Raw genomic sequence first — 10906 nt, 5'->3', positions numbered from 1 at the left:
AGAAAAAAGAGACTGAATCCCTCTGACAGATCACAAGGGAGAGAACTTTTGGTTTGAATTGTGTTACCTCCCTCACCAACCCAATTAATTCTCTATGAAAAAAAAGAATCTGTATCTCTTTCCTTCAATCAATGTCAACAACCAATTACAGTCTTTCATCACCCGGAGTGTAATAACATAAATGTTATCAAGGAAGAAAACAGTTGGACTGACAAGATTAGCAATTCACTCCTTTCTTAATCTTGTAATCACACGCTAGGCAGCAGTTTATAATAACAGACACCCAAATTTGCTGGTAAATTATTCGAGAAAGGCCAAGTGTAAATTCCCCCATCATGTCATGTCTGCACTTCACACAGAAGTATGTGTCTTCCTCTAGGACACAGGTGATGAATTAAGCCCGCCACCTTGGAGGGTTTTCTCCCCAGCCATTACTTACTGCAGACAGTGGATTATTATGTAGTGAGTCACACATGATGAAAGCTGTGAGTGGCTTTCAGGGGCTGACAGAAAACCAAGGCAGCTGACAGTGACAGGAAGTATTTCACCATCTCTCATATTAACACTCAGCTGTCATCTCCTTCTTGCCTTTATGGGTATCAAATATTTGTTGATATCATGTGATATTTGTACCTAAAGACTCGAGGAAGCTAAACTTTATTATCAGTCCTCAAAAAAGAATCACACTCCATACACCCTAGAGTGTAATTGTAATGGCTGTGAATTCTGGACCACAATCTGGATTGTGACAGAAATGACACATGTATAAAGAAAACTGTTCCTAGCTCCCATTCTGCACAGCTGGTGGCACTCTAACTCCCCATCTCTGCTGCAGCAACTTCATCTCCGGGGGGTGGAACAAGTCTCCTGAAGTTTACAAAGTGAATGAAAGTTCTGAATTCCTGCCCATTATTGGGGTCCCTGGAGTCTGCTGCCCCCACAAACTTTGCCCTTGGAAATAGTCTTTAGCATGGCTTGCCTCAAGCAAGAAGTATGAAGGACCCATGAAAGCCAAGCAAAGTGCTTCCAATGCGTACACAGGAAAGGAAGGCAGAGGCACACTCAGTGGGTCCCTGGTGGTGTAGAGTTTGGGCAGAGGGAGAGATGGGCCCTTGGTTCAGAGCTTTCTCTGTCCCTGACTTCGCAGCCTTAGTTTCCAGAAGATGACATGACCTCGTGCAGTTGGGTTCCATGTGGTCTAACCCCTCCCTGTTTGCTTCCATACCACTCCTTGGCTGAAGACCTGAAGGAGAATTTCTCCTCCCTGGGTGACCGTAGACCTTTCAGATGATCTTAGAAGATCTTAACAGAGATCAACCACGCCTCTTTTCCCTGGAGAGGAATGATTGGAAATCCATTCCCAGTTTCCTAAAATTCTCACAATACCTGCCAGGGTACCTCTAGAATGCCACCCAAGGTAATGAATGGAAGTTGCTACAAGTCCTTATGACAAGAGGACTTCTGACTCCCGGGGTGAATCCAACAATAGCCCCCTCTGTGTGCATACAGTCAGTCCATACTGGAACAGATTCTGGCATACAGTAAACCATGCAGAAAAATAAGAAATCATTCCCTCCTCCCCCCACCCCCACCAGCTCCCAAATCATCATTAACAACCTAAATGTTACCATGGTGGTTAATTTATGAAAGACAAATTACTGTTCTCAGTATACTTAGTGCCTTGTGTTTGACAATCTCCCACCAAGAGTGAAAAAATCAGGTCTCCAAGTATATGGCCAATGACAACTTATTGATAATGGGCTATGAAAAATTAAGAATTCTTTTTTATTGTATTTTATTGTCGAGGTAACGTACAGAGGGGTTATAGTTACATTCGTCCGTAGTGGGTACATTACTTCTTGAGCATTGATAGCCCTTCTCATATTTTTGTCCCCCCTTTGCTCCCCACCCCTTCCCAATCATCTAATCATCTTGTTTTCTCCCTTCACTTCCCTATTTCAAATAAACAAATTAATGTATATACCATATACCAGGTAACAATGTCAGACACAGTAACAACATGAGATAAATCATAAAGGGGAAAAAAGAGAAAAGAAATAACTGCACATAGTACATTAAGAACAACAATCACAAACATAAAATTCTTGTTCACATATCCTAGTGTTCATTTCACTTACTCTCATCTTATATGGCCATATGTACATAGTTTTTGAGCTATTGTGATCATCTGCTAGGAGAATCCTAGATGTGTACTAATTATTACAATGGGGGAAACCATGGAGCCTATGTTCATTTGGGTCTGGCTTACTTCACTTAATATGATTTTTTCCAAGTCTTTCCATTTCCTTACAAACAGGGCAATGCCATTCTCTCTGATGGTAGTGTAGAATTCCATTGTGTATAAATACATCTTCTTGATCCATTTATTTACTGAGGGGCATCTGGATTGGTTCCATATCTTAGCTCTGGTAAGTAATACTGCAATAAACATCCTTGTGCTGGTAGGTTTAGTATGACCTTGTTTCTGAACATCTGGATAAATGCCCCTTTGTGAGCTTGCTGGATCATAGGAGAGCTCTATGTTTAGTCTATTGAGGAATCGCCATACTGATTTCCAGAGTGGTTGAAGGAGTTTACACTCTCTCCAACAGTGTAGTAGCATTCCCTCTGGTCACATCCCGGCCAGCATCTGTTGTTACCAGATTTCTTGATAATAGCCTTTCTAACGGGAGTGAGGTGGAATCTCAAAGTTGTTTTGATTTGCATTTCTTTTATGGCCAAAGATGTTGAGCATTTCTTCATGTGTATATTGGCCATTCTTATTCCCTCTTCAGAGAAGTCTCTCTTCTTTAGCCCACCTTTTAATGGGATGGTTATTTGAGGATTTGTTTTGGAGTGATTCAATTTTTTGAGCTGTAGATATATTTTAGATATGAGCCCTTGTCTGTTGTATGGCTAATGAAGAGCTTCTCTCACTCTGTTGGCTTTCTATTTAACTTTCTAGCTATGCCCTTTGCCATACAGAAGCTCAGCAGTTTAATGCAGACCCATTTGTCCAAACTTTAATTTGTTGTGTTTCTAGGTCTTTATTAAGAAAGTTTTGACATGTGCCAAGGAGCCCTGTTCCTCCCTGTAAAGTTTTCAGGGTATCTATTTTTACCTCAAGGTCTTTGACCCATTTGGAATTAATTCTGGTGCAGGGTGACAATATAACTTTAGCTTTCTACTGGTGCTTAACCAATTCTGCCAGTACCATTTGTTGAAGAGGCTGTCTTTCTTCTTTCCTATTTTTGTTTTTGCTCCCTTATTTAAGATTAGGTGGCCATAGGCCTGTGGGTTGATTTCTGTGCCTTCATTTCTATTCCATTGGTCCTGAGGCTTGTTCTTGTGCCAGCACCAACCTGTGTTACTATAGCTCTGTAATAAAGTCTGAAGTTTGGTATTGATATTCCTCCAGCACTGTTCTTTCTGCTTAGGATTGTCTTATTCCATATGAATTTTTGGATTACTTCTTCTATTTTATCAATGTTGGGATATTGATGGGCAAGAATTCTTACTCTATAAAAAGGGTGATATTCGGGGCCAGGAATTTGACCTAGAAGTAAAGTGCTTTCCTATAACTCATGGAGCCTTGGGTTTGATTCCTTGGTTACCACATACACAAAAAACTAGAAGAGGTGTTGTGGGCTTATGTGGTAGAGCACCAGCCTGGTGAAACCTCAAGGACAATGAGTTCAATCCCCAGGACTGGCAAAAAGCAAACAAACAAAGGTGTTAGTCATGTTAATTGGTGACTATTGCAATTCACAATGAGCTAAGCTATAGAAATACAAAGCTGAAAACAATTGCTACTAATTTCAAGTCACTTATATTTTACTGTGACAATTACTTACTGGTAACACTGAGACAACTCTTGAGAAATAGTATATTTTTTCTGGTTTTATTCTAGGCTAAAATGCCTTATGCCAAAATTAAGGTTCTATTAAATATATAGTTTTATGCTGTTTTATTTAACACTGGTTTCCATGCACTTGGATATTTGGGTTTTAATGACCTCATGATAGTTGATTATTTTGTGTTTCAGCATTGCTTTAAAAAATTCATTACATTTTTATTATTAAATATTAATATTTAATAATAATTTAAATTTAGTATTTCCAGACTTTATTATAAATAAGGATCACATGAAAACCTTTTGATATAAATCTATTTGCATTTAGCACATTTCTTTCTTCAAGTATTTCCCAGAAATAGATAGATTGGCTCACAGGCTCACATACAGAGAACTCTGAAAAGGAGAGAGTTTATCCCTATGGCTATCTGGATGATAGATATGAGCATATTCAAATTCCTAAACACATATGGCCAGAGTCTTGTTAGTTTATATTTCACATTGAGTGCAGAAGAATTCATCAGGGTCTTTCAGAACTTACTAAGATAAGCATCTCTGGAGTTAAATTTCATGCAGAATTCAGAATCTGGGGTAAGTAGAGTCAGAAGAAAAAGAAAGCTCTCACTCTCAGAATACCATTTATGCAAATTATTCTAACAAACAAATGGTATTAAAATTTTCAAAGCACTACAACAGCTGTCAAAGCACCCATAAATTATGCATTATGTTCAGTTAGTTAAGGTTATGGAGACATATTAGAAATTGGTTTAATTCCAAATGGTACACAGAGGGAGAAATAAAAATAATTACTTTTCTTCCCAATTTAAAACTGAAAAGGAATAATTCACATGAGAGTGGTTGTCCATTTATTATTTCTACAAAGCTATGAGAAGGAAAACTTCCAAAATTCTAGCAATGAAGAAATTTAAGAGGAACAATCTACTAGGAATTTCTATATAATGAAGATGGGTTGAGCTGACATGGGTGGTTCCCCTCTGGTTCCTGGTCCATAGGTCATCTGGGGAAAAGCATAACAAGGAAGAGAAGAAAGGAGGAAGATAAGAGACAAAGCAAATAGAATGTATTTATTTTCATATGATTAATAAATCATTAACATCTAGCATTTACACAGAACCTTTGAAATCAGTAAGGAAAGAATTGATTAAAAGAATACACAAAAAGGATAAGCTCTTGTGCTTAAGGCAAGTGTTCTACTAGTTGAGACACAGCCCCACTTCTGACTTTCTGGTGGTTAGGACTTTCTTGTTGGGCTAGCTTTGAACTGTGATCCTCAGATCTCAGCTAAGATTATAGGCATGAGCCACCAGCTTGGCGCATGTATAAATTTCTCTATTGTTAGGGGTGGAATTTCTGGTTAAGGGATAAATGTTTTCATTCTTAAAAGAAAACACCAAAACTAACTCACACGTGTAATCCTCTTCAGGAGACTGAGATCTGAGGATTGTGGTCAAAGCCAGCTCAAGCAAGCAAGTCTGCACAACTCTTTTCTTCAACTTTCAGGAAACCAGAAGGGATGCTATGGCTCAAAGTGGTAGAGCTCTAGACTTGAGCAAAAAGAACTTAGGGACAGTGCCCAGGCCATGAGTTCAAGCCACAAGATTGGCACCAAAATAATAATAGTAATAAGTAAATAAACAATAACAATCCAGTCCCAGAAGTCAACAAACAGAATAACAGTGATTTATTAAGACAGCTCAACAATTAGCAACATCAAGCTATGTATCCTATTAGGAAAACATAAGGTAATGACAATCTGGACATTCAGAATTGTTATCTGACCTTTTGGGGTTTATATTTTAATAAAGGAGAAATACAGTAAATAAAATAGTTGAAATACATAGTTGGTGGGGAAAAAAGGCCTAAAGACAAATGAGGCAGAAGAAGAACCTAATCTTGATACAGGTAAGATTCCCAGACAGAGAAATTTTAGGCAAGATGATCAGGTCTGTGTGTGAAGAGCAGAAGGAGCTTAGTCCTGCAGTTATTTGGACAAAGAACATCCAGGAGAATAGAGGAAGTGCATTTACTCTCATAAAGAGCTTCATGTCATAAAGTCAGTGTATAAGCATATGTTCCATGGAACAAGCCCACATTTCATCAACTATCCCTATTTTCTTCCACCTGACTTTCAAGATTATAATAATAGTATTAATTGGATCTTTAAGGACCTGACCCAAAAACAAGCTAGTATAGTTATTCTTTAAATAAACTTAGTGGCTTAAGAAAGAAAAAAATCTTGGGCTGGGAGTGTTGCCTAATGATAGAGTACCTGCCTAGCATGCACAAAGCCCAGGGGTCAATTCCTTGACCACATACACAGAAAAATGTGCTGTGGCTCAAGTGGTGGAGGACTGGCCTTGAGAAAGCTCAAGGACAGTGCCCAGGCCCTGAGTTCAAGCCCCAGGACTGGCAAAAAAAATCTTTCCTGTGAAAGCAGATCAAGAATTTTGCTACAACTTGTAAGTATTGTGATTTCAAGGAAAATAGATTAGATCACTGTACCTAAGCTCAAGGACACTGTAAATATAAATCTTGAATATTCCACAGTGGCAATTAAGAATATTTGGGGGTTTTTCCATTGGTAGGAAGTACTGTTTCTTATAAGAGTTGGAGCATGAGAGACATTCATTAGGATAATAAAATTTTCAAGAGAATCTTATAAATGAGGATAGAAATTAGATTTTGAGCTTTAGTGGCTGGGATTTTAATTTAGCATGTTGTAGAATTCACCTCATCAAATTGCTCAACTAATCTCTCATGCCAGCAATGGCCTGGGTTGATAAAAAAACAAACAAACAAAAAACCTCTGCAGGGGTTTGAATGTTAATAAAACATAAAACTACAGAGTTTATTTCTTCTTAAAATGCAAGCAAGTTGTCTGTGACCTCAGTGGAGCCAGTTGATTTGATGGAGGCATTCTAATTAGTGGATCAAATTGCTCTCATTTGTCATGGTTCCAGCTCAACAACACTTGCTGCATGTGCTTTGGGTTTTATTTTTTATTTATTTTTGTATCTTCTTTTTTTAAAACAGTGATTTGATAGATTCTGGCTGATGGTTATGCTGAGAAGCTGGCTATTCTCCCTGTGTTGATTTCACCATCTTTCTAAACAACACCCTGTGCTTCCATGTGGCTTGGGACTGGACTAGTTTCGTTAACTGAATTCTTAGGAAAGAATTTTTACAGACGACCATTTCTTAAGAAAGCATAAAAATAAGAAGATAGAGTGATGACATATTTTGAAATCTAGGTGCCATGTGTACAGTATGCATGAAGGATCTCACTGACACTGTTAGGGAAAGTTCTTGTGACTAAGAGGGAGAAGGTAAAGCAACTCTCTGGCTTTTCCTTTTCCTTTCCTTCACTCTGCTTGGACCCTGTATTGTGATGCCATTTATTTGACCACAGGATACTATGAGCTCTTGCTATTCGATGACTTGAGGTAATTTTCAGCTTTCCTCATTTCTCCCTTAGGTTTTTTTTTGGCTTATGTATGTTTTGCTCATGTATATGCAATTATATAACATATATAAACATATATGCAAGGCATGAATATATGTATTGTTTCAGTGAGCTTTTCTTCAACTTACTTTTATTCTATTTATATTCATCTATAAATTTAAGTATTTGATTTCCAGGCTCTTCAATTTTTTTCCTGTAAAATTAATTAATTCTTATTCATTTTTTGTGCGGGTACTGGGGCGTAAACTTGGGACTTCACATTTTTCTCCTGGCCTTTTCTACTCAAGGATGGAGCTCTTCCACCTGAGCCTCATTTCTACTTCTGGCTTTTTTCTGGCTAAAGGAGTTAAGAATCTCTTGCATTCAGTTGGCTTTAAACCTCAACCCTCAGATCTCAGCCTCCTGAGTAGCTAGGATTATAGGCATGAACCACTGGCATCTTGATGGGTTCTCTTTAAAAGCTCTCTCATCTGACAGAAACTCCATTAGACATCCATTACCCTCAGCGATTGCCAGACCCATTCTACCTCTCCAAAAGACCTTGGCTGCTTTTGTGAAGCAACTGGGTTCTTAGGATGAAGATCACTACTATATTTTATATAAATCTAGGACATTATAAATTATAATGTACACCACCATTTTATATTCCACCAAGAAAGAAAAACAATTCTGCCAATTCAACTGTGACATGCCATCAGTTTCAAAATGTACTCTGATTTTTACAGATATTAAAATGTGAAAAATGTGTTTTAGAATCAATACAATCTCCCCCCCTTCCATTTTCTACTACTGGATTATTAATTCTCTTTTAAGACCCAGCCACAGAGGTTAGTGACTTGGGGTTAGAGGTTTGCTTGCCTGCAATTGTTTAGCCTGATTCATTACAGCTCTCCATTTGTCCCCCACCTCCAGTTCTGTGAAATGACATCTCCATCAATGCCACCAATACTGAGCCTAGCAGAGCTGAGTACATTCTCTTAAGTCTGATTCCTAGTAAACGGCTGACCCAGACTTGAAAGTGAGAATTCCGATAGCAGTCTCCATCGTGAACCATTGTTTCATACTAGATTTAGTCAGAGCTTTTTTCTCATACTTGCTTTGGTTGGAGTGGGAGGAGAACTGTAATTTTGTACTCGCAGATTACCTTGGAGGACATGATAAGAAATGCCTTTGTATTTAATGCTTGTAAGCACTAAGCCCGTGGTCCATGTGTTTATACAATGTCCCCCGGGGGACAGGGGAACACATGTTCCTGACATCTTTTAGAGAAGTTTCTGGTAGCTCCCACCTGTAATCATACCTCATAAGTGAGAAGAACAAAAGACAAAAAGTGTCAAACTCAGAATATATTAAAACAAAATGATAGAGATAAAATTAACTGAATCGTCTTAAAAATAAATAAACGTATATCACTCTATACTTGAAGTAAAAAGTAAACTTAGATTAAATTAAATAATAACAGTCAGACTACAGTTTATGTAAGGCAAGAGTCATAGTTCAGATACCATCAAAGAGAAGTTCAAAGCAAACCCATTCTGTGAAACAACAAGCAAAAGCACTCTTTCATATCAAAACAATAAGACATCTATGAATTTATAACAACAATCCTCAACATTTGTGAGCTTATTAGCATAACATCAAAATTTATATAACAGAAAAACTACTTGATATGTAAAAAGAAAGAGACAGAAACACAATACATAGTAGTTTAGTGAAATACAAAAATATCAGCATCATCTATTCCCGGAAAAAAAAATCTGATAAAGACAAAAGGCTGTATCTAGGAAATTAAGATAACATAATTAGTAAAACTTAATTAGTACATGGAGAAAAATTTTGTATCACGGATTTTCAATTCCACTGATGATTTAATTGAACACACAATAAGGCAGGAGTAATATTAGTAAAGCTTATAAAATATATTTTTTAATTTCTTCATTATTGTTCAGTGGAACTAGAACTTAAACCTCCTGATAATGGTATAGCTTAAAAGAATAAAAACCATGATAATTGCAGCTTCTGACACCATAGAAAGCTTTTTGGGAGAGTGAATGCTTCTTCCAGAAAAAAAAATTCACACATATACAATCATCATATATAAACAGTTAAAAACTTCTGCAGTTAAATACAGCCCAGTAACAATTGAGATAGATATTTGTTACAAATGGGGACCAAATATTTGATATTTAATAGACCTGCTCTAAAATCAATACAAGCACAAGGAATAGCATCTTAGGATAAAAGTGTTACAAGGATGTGAACCAATTGTTCTGCTGAAAAAGAAATGCTAATAAAAGCAAGTATATGGAAAATAGTATACCCGATCAGTAAAATAACACCTTTTAAACTACCTTTAGTGATGCTAAAAAAATTATACGTTGTGTTAATGAAGATGCGATGAAACATTTACTCATTACCCGCTGAAGGCAGAAAAGTTTGTTTTAACACATAACAAAATCCTTCTAGAATGCCTTACCTCTCAGAAATGTTGACTCTCAATCCTGTTTTAGCCTTCCATGAGCTTGGATTATGCACCATCGTGACAGGCTGTCTTTTCTTTTTGAAGAGTACAATTGAGATGAAAGTACATAGCATTTTTGGTGGTTATTCTAGGTATTATATTATTTATAAATAACTTATTGTGATCTGCTATTCATATTTCATTTAAAATTAAACATGGTAGCCTTAGTTTATTCAGCTCATTTATAATGAACTGATTTTAAATTAAAAATGTTATCATAAAGTTGATATACACAGGGGTTATAGTTAACATGAATCAGGCAAAGAGAGCATTTCTTTCTGGACAATGTCACCCCTTCCCTTACACTCTTCCAGTTTTTCCCCTCCCATCCCCACCCACAAGAGGTATAGTTTGTTTACAACACAGAATTTTAATTTTTATACACTTTTTAACACATGAGAAACAAGTAGAAAAATCAGAAAGAAAGTGGTATCAGTTTTCCTTAGCACCAGATATAATTTTAAAAAACTCAAGGTGAGAAGCAGCTTCTGTGTTTCTCCACATGTGTGCTCTCTCTCCCTACTGGGTTCAAGTATCTTTCTCTTACTGTCCTGTTTCCTGTTAGTCACTCTTCAAGATAGATTTTTGTGGCAAGAGATTTTTTTTAGTTTTCATCTGAGAATGTCTTGATTTCTCCTTTCTTCTTAAAAAACCTATTTACTGACTATAGAATTGTAGGTTACCTATTCTCTTACATTTAATAAACTATGGCTTCCTAGGTTTCTGGTGGGAAATTCATGGTCTGATTTGCCTTATTCCTATGATAAATTTTATTTTTGCTTACCACATTAAGAATTACATCACTGTCTTTAGAAATTTGGTTATGATGCATCTGATTGTGGATCTTATTATAGTTATCATTGTACTTATCCTGTTGGGGGTTCACTCACCTTCTAGGTTTTTGACTTTTGCCAAAAGTTTTTCAAATGATTTCTTCAAATGCTTTTCAGCCCCTCACTTCCTTTGACCTCAAGGAACTCCAATGACACAAATATTACCTTCAAGGATCACTTTATTCTTTATTTCTGTTCAGACTTGTTTGTTCACC

Source organism: Megascapheus bottae, chromosome 5 (assembly GCF_031878675.1).
Source record: "Megascapheus bottae isolate mThoBot1 chromosome 5, mThoBot2.hap1, whole genome shotgun sequence".
In the NCBI taxonomy this organism is placed as follows: Eukaryota; Metazoa; Chordata; class Mammalia; order Rodentia; family Geomyidae; genus Megascapheus; species Megascapheus bottae.
Note: the sequence above shows the minus strand (reverse complement) of the source record.